This window comes from Schistocerca americana, chromosome 5 (assembly GCF_021461395.2).
Source record: "Schistocerca americana isolate TAMUIC-IGC-003095 chromosome 5, iqSchAmer2.1, whole genome shotgun sequence".
In the NCBI taxonomy this organism is placed as follows: Eukaryota; Metazoa; Arthropoda; class Insecta; order Orthoptera; family Acrididae; genus Schistocerca; species Schistocerca americana.
Window position 1 is genome coordinate 192,965,409 of NC_060123.1, and position 14,425 is coordinate 192,979,833.

Below are 14,425 nucleotides of genomic sequence, written 5' to 3' on the forward strand. Positions count from 1 at the left end.
GTAATTTCCCACGCTGCAGGGCGCGGCAAAGCTGCGCGTACTGATGAAACTTACACGGGAAAATCTGTATCTTAATCCCTCTAAAACATTTAGCTTCGGTTACTTTTGCCATAAGAATAATTACCAATTTTAGGGATGCAGCAGTCTGTAACCTGTTTTTCGTATTTCATTCACTGATACCTAGTTGCATAACATTCTGGGATAGCGCCTCAGTTAAACGTGAAGTACTGACTGTACAAATGGAAGTATTCGACACAAAGATATTAATGATGACATTAGCTGCCAGTGGAGACTGATTTACATCAACGAAGAATACAGCATGTTGTTCTCAATGGGGAGACGTCTACAGACGTTAAAGTAACCTCTGGCGTGCCACAGGGGAGTGTTATGGGACTATTGCTTTTCACAATATATATAAATGACCTAGTAGATAGTGTCGGAAGTTCCATGCGGCCTTTCGCGGATGATGCTGTAGTATACAGAGAAGTTGCAGCATTAGAAAATTGCAGCGAAATGCAGGAATATCTGCAGCGGATAGGCACTTGGTGCAAGGAGTGGCAACTGACCCTTAACGTAGACAAATGTATTGTGAATAGATAGAAAGCAGGATCTTTTACTGTATGATTATATGATAGCGGTACAAACACTGGTAGCAGTTACTTCTGCAAAATATCTGGGAGTATGCCTACGGAACGATTTGAAGTGGAATGATCATACAATATTTCTTGTTGGTAAGGCGGGTGCCAGGTTGAGATTCATTGGGAGAGGCCTTACAAAATGTAGTCCATCAACAAAGGAGGTGGCTTACAAAACACTCGTTCGACCTATACTTGAGTATTGCTCATCAATGTGGGATCCGTACCAGGTCGGGTTGACAGAGGAGATAGAGAAGATCCAAAGAAGGGCGGCGCGTTTCGTCATAGGGTTATTTGGTAAGCGTGATAGCGTTACGGAAATGTTTAGCAAACTCAAGTGGCAAACTCTGCAGGAGAGGCGTTCTGCACCGCGGTGTAGCTTTCTGTCCAGGTTTTTAGAGGGTGTGTTTCTGGATGACGTATCGAATATATTGCTTCCCCCTAATTATACCTCCCGAGAGGATCACGAATGTAAAGGTAGAGAGATTCGAGCGCGCACGGAGGCTTTCCGATGGTCGTTCTTCCCGCGAACCATACGCGACTGGAACAGGGAAGGGAGGTAATGACAGTGGCACGTAAAGTGGCCTCCGCTACACACCGTTGGGTGGCTTGTGGAGTATAAATGTAGATGTAGATGTAGAAGAAAGATGAAAATTTGTGCTGGATTGGCAATCGAACCCATATCTCCCTCTCACTAAGTAGATGTTCTCTTTCACTTTACATTTTTTTCGTTGTTGTGTGTTGCGTTTGGTAAGGGTGGGCGTCACATAACACTCGCTCATTTTTATCGTTCATCCGCTTCTTTGTTGTTTTTTTTTATGTCAGCCCCCTGACGGAACTGGCTGAGCTACAGTACCGGCAACGAGCAAGTCATCCGGACGCCGAGGCTTTCGCAACTGCACAAATGGCCATAATACGCCTCCCGTCAGACCCACATTCTCGCTTCGTCTACACACTACTGCCCACTATCTTCGTTAACCAAGGCGTTTATTCCCTCTACAGTCCGAGCATGGTGTCCTTCTGCACTGAACAGATTACTGGCCGTCATCGCCATACCCCATACATGGTGTCTGTTGTTTCGGGCATGTCCGAAAGAACAGACACCACCTAAATAGCGTATTCGCTTGGTGCATAAGTTCACAATAGTTCTCCATAAGTTTAACAAACACAACTGATGCCCATAACAGAGACTTTAATCACCAGCAACATATTCTCCATCGATATTTACAACAGTCTCCCAAATCTGGGATAACTTTTCGATTCGTCAACAGTAGAAATCGCGTGTTTTCGAGGCAAATAACTCGTCGAACTATATTCGGAGCTCATTTTCATCCGGAAAGGAAGTTGTAACGCCGGAAATACATATCTCCTATTTCCATCTATTGTACTATAATTTGTTTTCCTTATTTTTGTTACCTGAGTATATGACATTTCTGTGTCTTTACATACTGTAATTGTTTTACTGTTTGTATATATATATTTATGCACTTATGTCGATGTATAATTGGTTTGTTTCGTAAATATTATTTGTATTTTTACGCTGGGTCTTGCCTAGGGAAAACTGCTATCGAACGATTACATCGATAGGTCGTGTGAAGACTCAAAGTGTGTAGGATCTTTGGTAGTGTTAACTCTGCCGCGTGGAGCGCGGGCAGAGTTGTGGGGGGTCTGGCTGGAGTAGCGAGTGGAGCAGGTGTGTTGTGTGACGCTCCCGGGAGTTGCCGCGCTTTCGGGGTTTGGCAGCATGTAATTGCGCTCGACTCGCGATGATAGTTTCTGACATGATGTCGCGGACGGGAAGCATTAGCTAGCGCACATCAAGAGCCCGTTTCGCCTGGTGACCGTGTCGAGAAGAAGGCGCGCCAACATCCAGCTTCTGCAACAGCGACGGCCGACAATGAGTGACTGTCGCCACCTCCTCGATCGACGGCTTCAAACCATCAATCAACCAACAAGGAAGACTAAAAGCACGTAAAGTTTCAGAACTGTATGGCAGACCTCAGCTTTTCAAATTGTTCCATTTGCCTCGCAAAATTACAGCAACTTAGCATGAACCTTTGTTGCTCATTGTCCCAATTGCATTGCCAAGCAGGGTCCCTTCCTTTTCCGAAATGAACCCGAGTGTCGTTGAAATTCAAACGCCAGCATAATTCCATTTCACTGCTTTAATTTCAAAGATCAATTTTAGTATTCATAGCTGGCTACAATAGTTAGATTACACAAGCACAAATTAAGAGTGCGAGTTTTGTTACCGTATTTTAGCTTACCTGTGACTGCAGCTCAGCTTGGTACGTACTAAATTTTACTATTGTTAATTGTTCAGAATAGTTTAATTCAAGTTCAAAGTTAAATCTCTTCTTTCTAAATTGCGTAGATTCAAGTAGCTTTAGAAATGATTGTTGAGGTAGTCCAAGACTAACTGTATTTCGATGTGCTTCAGAAAGAAAGCTCACTATTAACTTCAGTCACTAAATTAACTTTCGATTTTCCGGTTTCATTAATTCTTTTGCTAAATTAAGTGTAGCGAAATTTATTACTTCTGACAAACTTTCAGTTTTCACACTACACGTGTCAACCTTCAGTTGCCACGCTTCTAGTGCTAATTATATGTGTAATAACCTTTCTTTTTCAGTTATTATAGTAATTGTCCATAGGACTGGCGACCGTAATTTCCCCCAAATCTCAAATATCTAACTACCGCTAGTTGATTGTTAACGTAGTGGCCGCACATTTACTTTCTTTATTAACTTTATCCCTAATTCAAAATTAATTTCCACCAGTTTCACTTGCATTTTTCCTTTCATTTAGATGTAACCCTTTCCTCCCTCTTTACCGACAGGTTAACTTCGGCGACGATTGCTTTTCCAAAATTCCCATTAGGTACACGTGGTTTCATTTTTCACTGTCATTAAGGTCGATAAGTGAGGGGGAGGTTACAAAGTCCCTTGAAGGTTGTTCGACAGAGAGCGGAAAAGGTGAAAATCTGAGAGAGCAAGATCTGGTGAATAAGGTGGGTGCGCAACTACTTCCCTGCATGGCGTTTTTTGTCGCTTTAGCAGAATGCAGGAGGGCTTTATCGTGCAGTAGCATCACTTCACGCAGTCTTCCTGGTCGTCGTTCTTGTACTGCGTCTGGAAGACGTCTCAGTTGTTGACAGTAAATGTCAGCAGTCTTAATTACACCTCAGGGAAGCAATTATTACTACAATCCACCGTCGCTCTTCCAACAGTTGTGTAACATCTTTTGCGGATGCACGCATGTCTTTTTGCTGGGTGAACCATCCCTTTCTTTCCCTTACGTTAGCATAAAGCCTCCGTCTCTAGTCACCAGTGACGATGAAACAGAGGGATGGTCGGTATTTTTCGGAAGCCAATTCATGACGAGCAAGTGGACATGCAAACATTAGCACCCGCTGACTTTTGTGATTTTGGCTTAGAGCATGCCGTACCTATGCTCCACATTTTTGAACGTTCCCCACTACATTCACATGCCACGATATGGTGGCATGACCATAGTTCATCACATCTGCCATCTCTCGAGTACACCGATGTGGATCATTGCGGATTCTACATCTACATCTACATCCATACTCCGCAAGCCACCTGACGGTGTGTGGCGGAGGGTACTTTGAGTAACTCTACCGGTTCTCCCTTCTATTCCAGTGTTGTATTGTTCGTGGAAAGAAAGATTATCGGTAGGCCTCTGTGTGGGCTCTAATATCTCTGATTTTATCCTCATGGTCTCTTCGCGAGATATACGTAGGAGGGAGCAATATACTCCTTGACTCTTCGGTGAAGGTATGTTCTCGAAACTTCAACAAAAGACCGTACCGAGCTACTGAGCGTCTTTCCTGCAGAGTCTTCCACTGGAGTTTATCTGCCATCTCCGTAACGCTTTCGCAATTACTAAATGATCCTGTAACGAAGCTCGCTGCTCTCCGTTGGATCTTCTCTGTCCCTTCTATCAACCCTATCTGGTACGGATCCCACACCGGTCAGCAGTATTCAAGCAGTGGGCGAACAAGTGTGCTGTAACCTACTTCCTTTGTTTTCGGATTGCATTTCCTTAGGGTTCTTCCAATGAATCGTAGTCTGGCATCTGCTTTACCGACGATCAACTTTATATTATCATTCCATTTTAAATCACTCCTAATGCCTACTCCCAGATAATTTATGGAATTAACTGCTTCCAGTTGCTGACCTGCTATATTGTAGCTGAATGATAAAGGATCTTAATGCCTACTTCCAGATAATTTGTGGAATTACCTGCTTCCAGTTGCTGACCTGCTATATTGTAGCTAAATCATAAAGGATCTTTCTTTCTGTGTATTCGCAGTACATTGTACTTGTCTACATTGAGATTCAATTGCCATTCCCTGCACCATGCGTCAATTCGTTGCTGATCCTCCTGCATTTCAGTATAACTGTCCATTGTTACAACCTCTCGATATACCACAGCATCATCCGAAAAAAGCCTCAGTGAACTTCCGATCTCATCCACAAGGTCATTTATGTATATTGTGAATATACACCTGAAATCACTCTTACTTCGGAAGACTTCTCTCCATTGAGAATGACATGCTGCGTTCTGTTATCTAGGAACTCTTCAATCCAATCACACAATTGGTCTGATAGTCCATATCCTCTTACTTTGTTCATTAAACGACTGTGGGGAACTGTATAGAACGCCTTGCGGTAGTTGAGAAACACGGCATCTATTTGGGAACCCGTGTCTATGGCCCTCTGAGTCCCGTGGAGGAATAGCGCGAGCTGGGTTTCACACGATAGTCTTTTTCGAAACCCAAGCTGATTCCTACAGAATAGATTTCTAGTCTCCAGAAAATTCATTATACTCGAACATAACACGTGTTCCAAAATTCTACAACTGATCGACGTTAGAAATATAGGTCTATAGTTCTGCACATCTGTTCGACGTCCCTTCTTGAAAACGGGGATGACCAGTGTCCTTTTCCAATCCTTTGGAACGCTACGCTCTTCTAGAGACCTACGGTACACCGCTGCAAGAACGGGGGCAAGTTCTTTCGCGTACTCTGTGTAAAATCGAACTGGTATCCCATCAGGTCCAGCGGCCTTTCCTCTTTTGAGCGATTTTAATTGTTTTTCTAGCCCTCTGTCATTTATTTCGATATCTACCATTTTGTCATCTGTGCGACAATCTAGAGAAGGAACTACAGTGCAGCCTTCCTTTGTGAAACAGCTTTGGAAAAAGACATTTAGTGTTTCGGCCTTTAGTCTGCCATCCTCTTCTTCAGTACCATTTTGGTCACAGAGTGTCTGGACGTTTTGTTTTGATCCACCTACCGCTTTGACATAAGACCAAAATCTCTTAGGATTTTCTGCCAAGTCAGTACATAGAACTTTACTTTCGAATTCATTGGACGCCTCTCGCATAGCCCTCCTCACATTACATTTCGCTTAGCGTAATTTTTGTTTGTCTGCAAGGCTTTGGCTGTGTTTGTGTTTGCTGTGAAGTTCCCTTTGGTTCCGTAGCAGTTTTCTAACTCTGTTGTTGTACCACAGTGACTCTTTTCCATCTCTTACGATCTTGTTTGGCACATACTCATGTTATGCATATGCGTTTAAACGATTTTTGTTATAGCTCGAAGGTCTTCCTGGACGTGGTGATGTCAAAACGATCTTCCTTAAAACGATAAATCTATTTTCTTGCCTTGTTCTGTCCAATGGCACTATCCCCATACACGCCGCAAATGTTCCTGGCTGCCTCCGCTGCTGTCAGCTCTCTGCTGAACTCAAACAGAAGAATATTTCGGAAATGTTCCGATTTATCCGTTTGGCACTGCTGTTTCTAGTGTCCGCAGCTCCACTCACTATCTACAAACGGCAAAATGACAATGTGTACACTTAAATGGCATGACTGAGTTACAAATGAGAAATGGCAATCGATAAATAAACCGGTAGCAGCCAGAATACTAACAATAAAAACAAAAACGCTATGAACTTTTGCACTAGTCTAATAATCAGATTTCTGTTCGACGTTCACATAAGTACATCCTGCAATCGCCTTTTAATCAACTGAGAATACTAACCACAGCGTAACAGTGCACTTATTCACTTGCGAAACTCGTTCTGAGCAATACTTATGAATCTAAAAGTAATTGGAACGATCATAAAGAGACTGTTCTTGGGAAGGTGAACCAAAGGTTACGTGGTACTGACGGAACACTCAAAAGATGTAACATGTCTTTTGAAGAGACTGCCAACACTACGATCGCTGGTCCTCTTCTAGAACAATGTTTTGCGTTATGGGATCCTTATCAGATAGTATTGACAGTAAGCATCGGAAAAAGTTCGTAGGAAGGCACCTCGTTTTGTATTATCGGCAAATAGGTGAGATAGTGTGTCCGATATGTTACAAGAGTTAGGGTGGCAATCACTAAAACCAAAGCGTTTTTTATTACGGCGAGATCTTTTCACGAAATTCTTCTATAAATGTGAAACTCCTACATAGGGAGAAATGATCACTGTTATATATTCCTGAAATTCTCAGTCTGTCGGCGATCTGCAGTGTGCGATAACCGAGGGAAACTTCACAAGCGAAGATCGCTAAGAAAGCCTTTTACTGGATGACCGGTTTCGACACAGTTATGCTGTTATCATCGGTTCTTATGCTTTGAAAGTTTTTACAACATGTTGTCCATCAACATGGACTTGCAGCACTGATGGACAAAATGTTGCAATAAATTTCAGTGCATAAGATCCTATGATGAAAACATGGCTCTGTCGAAACCACTCGTGCAATAAAAGGCTTTTTTTTAGAGATTTTAACTTTCGAAGTTTTCTTCTGTTGTCATTAATGATCATTATAATAAAATAAGAGGAATAACAGCTCGCACGTGAAGACGTAAGTGTTCGCGTTTCCTGCGCTCTTTTCGAGAGTGGGACGGTAGAGACATAGAGTGAAAGTGGTTCGATTGACTCTCTGCCACGCACTTCAGTGTGAGCTACAAAGCAGTCGTGTAGTTGTAGATGTTGTAGATACATTCACAGGTAAAACGGAAGAGGCAAAAACGCTCAACTTTACACCAATGATTCTAACCTTGGCTCAGAAAGAGGTGAAATACGCTGTAAAAAAACTCTTTGACATCTTATAACTCTTTGACAAACTACACGTGGAAACAAAATGTCTGAAAGGTAACAGAAGCGTTTTCAAATGCAGATTACATATACTTTTCCTTATCATTACAACCGCTATCAAGAATAATATGATCCGTCGAACAGATAACAAACTAAGTACAACCGATATCTAAGAATATAATACCAAGCCCAGTCTATTTTCATTTCCGTGAGCAACAACGTTATTTCATTCATGGCGGAATAATGTCACGGTCTTTAATATAGTGAATGCCCTTATATTATGGTATTTACAGTCCGTTACGTCGTTTGGGCTGACGTTTTGGATTTGGACACTATCGTCTTAATTTTACGTTTAATTTATAACAGGAAGCTGTCTACTCTTTTCTTTAGCATGAACGCTATGTGTCTCTGAATATAGTTGTGAAAAGTACTTTAATTATTTATTAAACATACTGTATTACAACGAATTATCATATGTTCGAGTTTTAACTGGTCAATATATGTAGACATACGCTGCGGTGATATCACTTGCACATGTTGAACGAAGCTAAACAAGTAGCTGCAAATGAAATAGAAGAATTCTGAAGAAAATATTTCAAAAAGTCAGGCATTTAGGTTCAAAAAATTAAGTCCCTGCATAATACTTTATGACTGTTAATAAAAAAGCAAGTCATATAGCTGTTTCAAACACTACGGAAGGTACAAGATTTGTGGTTGAGTGATAAAAACGTTTATCATAAACAAGTAATATAGCAGACACAAACACATTTATACGTAATGTTAATATACTCAATCGTTCAGTGAGAGCTTTTAAACAAAGTGAATTATCAAAATGATTTATCATTAAATGATAACAAATGCGAACAGTTTTGGAAAACGTTCCCGCAAAATCTTGGGGATATCAGATCACATGGAGAGGTATGTGATCCCTTTAGGACCGCTTATAGGGAATAGGGAGGTGGGGGATACAAACTCGGGTATCGCCCACGGCGGTAATTTCGCGGCTTGGTTTTTAAATATTTATGGAGACAGTCTAAATTGATTTCTGAACGAATGATAAGTTGATTTTTGAATGCGTACATAGTGTAGTGTTCTCTCTGCTATGGGAATCTCCAGCACATCAAGAAATAAAAAAAAACTTTCCTCAGACAAAAGGTGACGGGCCTATAAAACCAGATCTGAATAAACCCGAACGGATGAATACCAATCGCTGGTTTTTTATGTGATTCATTGGGTATGCGAATGATAAGCGCTGTAATACACACATCAAAAAATTTTTTGCATCACCCTGGTTCCCAGAACTCCTGATGATAGACGTTGACTGTGGATATTTTCTCACAGACACAGTACCTTTGACTGTTCAGAGATGTCACTAAACCCGCCCAAAGATGTAAAAAACCATGCATGAGCAGCGCCTATTAGACGGAGGGGGCCTACCGCCGATGAGTTCCAGTTATTCCACCAGGAAGGTAGTACACGGCTAATGTTGTCTTTAGTTCAACCATGCCTAGACGATCGATACCACGGTTGGATGGCGTCCGCATTTTTACTTTGTGCCAGGAAGGGCTCTCAGATTCAGAAGGATGTAGGTTGCAGAAGGTACTGGGAGATGAAGAAGCTTGCATGGGATGGAGTAGCATGGAGAGCTGCATCAAACCAATCTATGGACTGAAAACCACAACAACAACAACAATGACTCACCATGTGTATCATGAGAGCGACAGAAAATAAGATTCCGGGAGGTGCATAAATCAACCTTCTGTGAGATACATGTACTACACTTCACAAAATTGGCATCGGCGACGTTCAAGAAATGTTCAAAACAAACCATTAACTTGCACGATGAACGCCGAATGAAAACTGGTCCTCCACAGTGATCACAAAGGTTCACACCATCAAGATCGAAGGTGAAATTCTTGGGAGTTACAAACCGTGAAGGGCGTTCAGCTAGGTATCCACACCTAAAGAATGCGTATAGAATCATTCTGGTGTAACGGGTGATCGGAAGCGATGGAATGTGATAGCATGCAACTGAATGCGGAATAGTTGGTCGTGGGTCTCATTCCGACACTGGCTGTTGTATATGACGTAGCGACATTGGGTGCGATTTATGTTTTATAGGCATTTAAAAAACAAATTTTCAGTGGCTGAATTGTCCAGTGTTTACAGGTGGTATGAAACGCAATGTCACAGGCTTTTCAGTAGAGATAGTTTCCTCTAAAGGGGTATGTTTTTGGTGCCCATACTATGAATCAAGCAAAAGGAAGTTGTAACGCCGGAAATGCATATCCTCCTATTTCCATCTATTGTACTATTGTTTTTTTCCTTGTTTTGTTACCTCAAGATATGACATTTCTGTCTCTTTATATATTGTAATTGCTTTACTGTTTGGATATATATATATATTTATGCACTTATGTCGATGTATAATTGGTTTGTTTCGTAAATATTATTTGTATTTTTACGCTGGGTCTTGCCTAGGGAAAACTGCTATCGAACGATTACATCGATAGGTCGTGTGAAGAATCAAAGTGTGTAGGATCTTTGGTAGTGGGAACTCTGCCGCGTGGAGCGCGGGCAGACCAGTGGGAGTGTGGCGGGAGTAGCGAGTGGAGCAGGTGTGTTGTGTGACGCTCCCGCGAGTTGCCGCGCTTTCGGGGTTTGGCAGCATGTAATTGCGCTCGACTTGCGATGATAGTTTCTGACATGGTGTCGCGGACGGGAAGCATTAGCTGGCGCACATCAAGAGCCCGTTTCGCCTGGTGACCGTGTCGAGAAGAAGGCGCGCCAACATCCAGCTTCTGCAACAGCGACGGCCGACAATGAGTGACTGTCGCCACCTCCTCGATCGACGGCTTCAAACCTTCAATCAACCAACAAGGAAGACTAAAAGCACGTAAAGTTTCAGAACTGTATGGCAGACCTCAGCTTTTAATCTTGTTCCATTTGCCTCGCAAAATTACAGCAACTTAGCATGAACCTTTGTTGCTCATTGTCCCAATTGCATTGCCAAGCAGGGTCCCTTCCTTTTCCGAAATGAACCCGAGTGTCGTTGAAATTCAAACGCCAGCATTAAAATAATATAATTAGATTTCACTGCTTTAATTTCAAAGTTCAGTAGCTGGCTACAATATTTAGGTTACACGAGCACAAATTTAGAGTGCGAGTTTTGTTAGCATATTTTAGCTTACCTGTGACTGCAGCTCAGCTTGGTACGTACTAATTTTTACTATTGTTAATAGTTCAGAATCATTTAATTCAAGTTCAAAGTTAAATCTCTTGTTTCTAAATTGCGTAGAGTCAAGTTGCTTTTGAAATGATTGTTGAGGTAGTCCAAGACTAACCGTATTTTACTGGATTTCGATGTGCTTCAGAAAGAAAGCTCACTATTAACTTCAGTCACTAAATTAACTTTCGATTTTCCGGTTTTATTAATTCTTTTGCTAAATTAAGTCAGAGTGTAGCGAAATTTATTACTTCTGACAAACTTTCAGTTTTCACACTACACGTGTCAACCTTCAGTTGCCACGCTTCTAGTGTTAATTATATGTGTAATAACCTTTCTTTTTCAGTTACTATAGTAATTGTCCTTAGGACTGGCGACCGTGATTTCCCCCAAATCTCAAATATCTAATTACCGCTAGTTAATTGTTAACGTAACGGCCGCACATTTAATTTCTTTATTATCTTTACCCCTTTTCAAAATTAATTTCCACCAGTTTCATTTGCATTTTTCCTTTCATTTAGATGTAACCCTTTCCTCCCTCTTTGGCGATAGATTAACTTCGGTGACGATTGCTTTTCCCAAATTTCCATTAGGTACACGCGGTTTAATTTTTCACTGTCTTTAAGGTCGATAAGTGAGGGGGGAGGTTACACGTGGCGACCTGGTGACAGGACAATCTTCGGATTTGAGGTTGTTCTGGACACGAATTTTGCATTGTGCAAATCTCGTAACAAAGTACTGGTTACGTACAGGCCGTTACGTCAGCGAGAATAAGTAGTGGGAGTAATCCTAATTATATTTGAGGTTTGGCATTTATATTGAAAATTATTAAAATGAGTGAAGGCAACAATTGCCAAAATTTGGTAGACTTGGATACGGAACAATAGGTCGAACAGTGGGAAACGCGCACCGCGGTACCCATTGTTCAGGGGCAGGCGGCTAGCATGAAAGACGCGACCGCCGAAACGCAACAAAGGGCAGAAATGGAATTCCAAACTTTAGAAAATGTTTCGGAATCGGAAGTGAAAATCAAATCTGAATCCCTTGATGACGAATACGGGGGGACAATTAAAGAGGAAGCCGCTACGGAAGTGAAACCGGTAGTTTCCGGGAATTTAACTGATTTATTGAACGTTTTGATTAACGAAATCAAGAGTCAATCGGTCAAGCAAGAAGCTCAGTCTGAAAAAATTGAACGAAAGCTAGACAATCAGAACAAAGCTATTAACGTTGTTAACAACAATGTTGGAGTTGTTAACACAAAAGTTGATAAAATCAAAGAAGATATTGTTGTAATTAATACCGAAATCGGTAATCTTAAACAGGAAATGATAGGCGTTCAGGCGGAAATTGCGAGCATAAATACTCGTTTTAATTCTGAAATTAGCAGAATCGAGAAAAGTGTAGGAGAATCAGTTGCTCCGATCATCGAGAATAAGGTGACGGAACAAATTCAATTAGTGAAAAAAGAGGATCAAAAGAAGGTGGAAACTTTAAAGGCTTTAGTATCCGAAGTAGATACCAAAGTGACGAAGCAGGCTAATACCTGCGAAGAGAAAAAGAGGGAAGTGGAAACGCTTGCGACAACCACTTGCCAAGTGATTACGAGGGTGTCGGAATTAGAAAGGAAACTTGACGAAAAACAGAGCTATGTGCCAATCTGTGCACATAGTTCGGAATTGTTGACGAAAGAGGAGCGGTTCGACCCCTTGAAAAAAGGCGGTATACACGCGACGGATTTCATTAAGAATTGTGAAAGAGTTTTACCCAGATCATGGACTGATGAGAGAAAAATTAATGCGGTTATTGATGTGTTGGCTGGTGATGCCAAGCGTTGGGGCTTAAACCTCAACATTACGAACATGACTTTTGACGAGTTTAAAAGTTTGTTTCTGGCTGAATACTGGTCAGAGCAAAAACAGCAAAGTGTCTGGCGCGAATTTGTCGTATCGAGGCCTTTCGATGCGAATTCGCGCGGTTCGATGAAGGAGTTTTGTGAGGGCTGGATCCGCAAGTTGGAATATTTGCGTGACCGCCGCTCGGAATCCGAAATAGTCTGGGAACTCTACAAAAAGCTTCCAGATGATACAAAACGCTACGTAGGGAGCAATCACAGGACAATCAATGATTTCCTGGGAAGAGTTGAGGACGAGGACAATTGGCGCAATAATCGCGACAGTGGTAGAGGCCGTGGTAACAACAACGGGTACCACAGCAACCACAACAACGATAACCATGGGAATAATGCATACCGCAACCATGGCAGCAATAACAATAATGGTTCGGACCGTAATAACAAACGGCACAATGCAAATAATAACAGGAATGACGGAAACCAGTATCATACTAACGTGATACGGGCTTCACAGAATAGTAATAACGCCAGAGGGTGTGATCAGCCGCCCCAGCAGCATCCGAGGAGCGTATCTGCTGGGACGAGACAGGGAAACCATTAGCCGCGCCGGTGAGGGGCCGACCGGGCGTGGAGAAATTTTGGCGGCCCAATAACAGTAGAAAACTCAGGTGTCGTCGTTATGAAAATTCCGTATGGAATAATCAACGGCGGGAGAGTGTGCCAGTGTTAAGAGAAAGGAGTGCGCCCACAAGTAGTAGATCAGCTGTATACACGGCAGTAGAAGGTACATTCACTGTCTGTGAGAACAATTTAAGTAGTGTTCCGGAAATCGATTATAAGGTGCCAGCTGTAATACCCACAGCGGAACTGGAGATTGAGTTTAAGAATGATTCGCAATTGTTGAGAGAAGATCAGATGTCGGATAAAACGTCCGTCATCGAGCGAGGGGATGCAGAGAGGGATGAGGTCTGGTTAAGGCAGTTCGGTCGCTTATACGACGAACTAAGAGATTATAGGGGCCTGTACGGGAGAAGCATTTATGGAGAGCGCGGGCAGAATTTGCCGCGTCTCGTCCCACAGGAAGATAGTATTTGTGAAGTGATGGAAAGTTCTGGCCCTAACCGGCAGACTTTACCAGAAATAGTTGATGTTAATGGGGAGCACGAGCAAGATTCGTCGTGTTTCGTCCCGCAGGAGTTAGATGTTGAAGTAGTAACGGAAAGTTCTGGCCCTAACCGGCAGACTTTACCGAAAGTTGTAATGGTAGAAGTAGCCGACCCATCCGACGCGAACATCCAGTTTAAACATTGCGAGAGTATTAAGGAGAAAGATTACGAAAATTTTAGTGATAGCCGGACACGATTGGTAGAAACCCACGTAGATTACAGTGTGTATGAGGTTAGAGCTGACGTTATACGGTCAGACGATAGCAGTGTGGGTTGCGCAGATCCAGAGGAAGTAATTGCAGATACTACTGGGCACATGTCTCCAGGTAGATTGGCAGATGAGATCAATCTGATTAAAGAGGAATCAACGAAGGTGACAATTAGTGAATTGATAGCAAAGCTACACTCACTAGTTGACGAGTTACAGG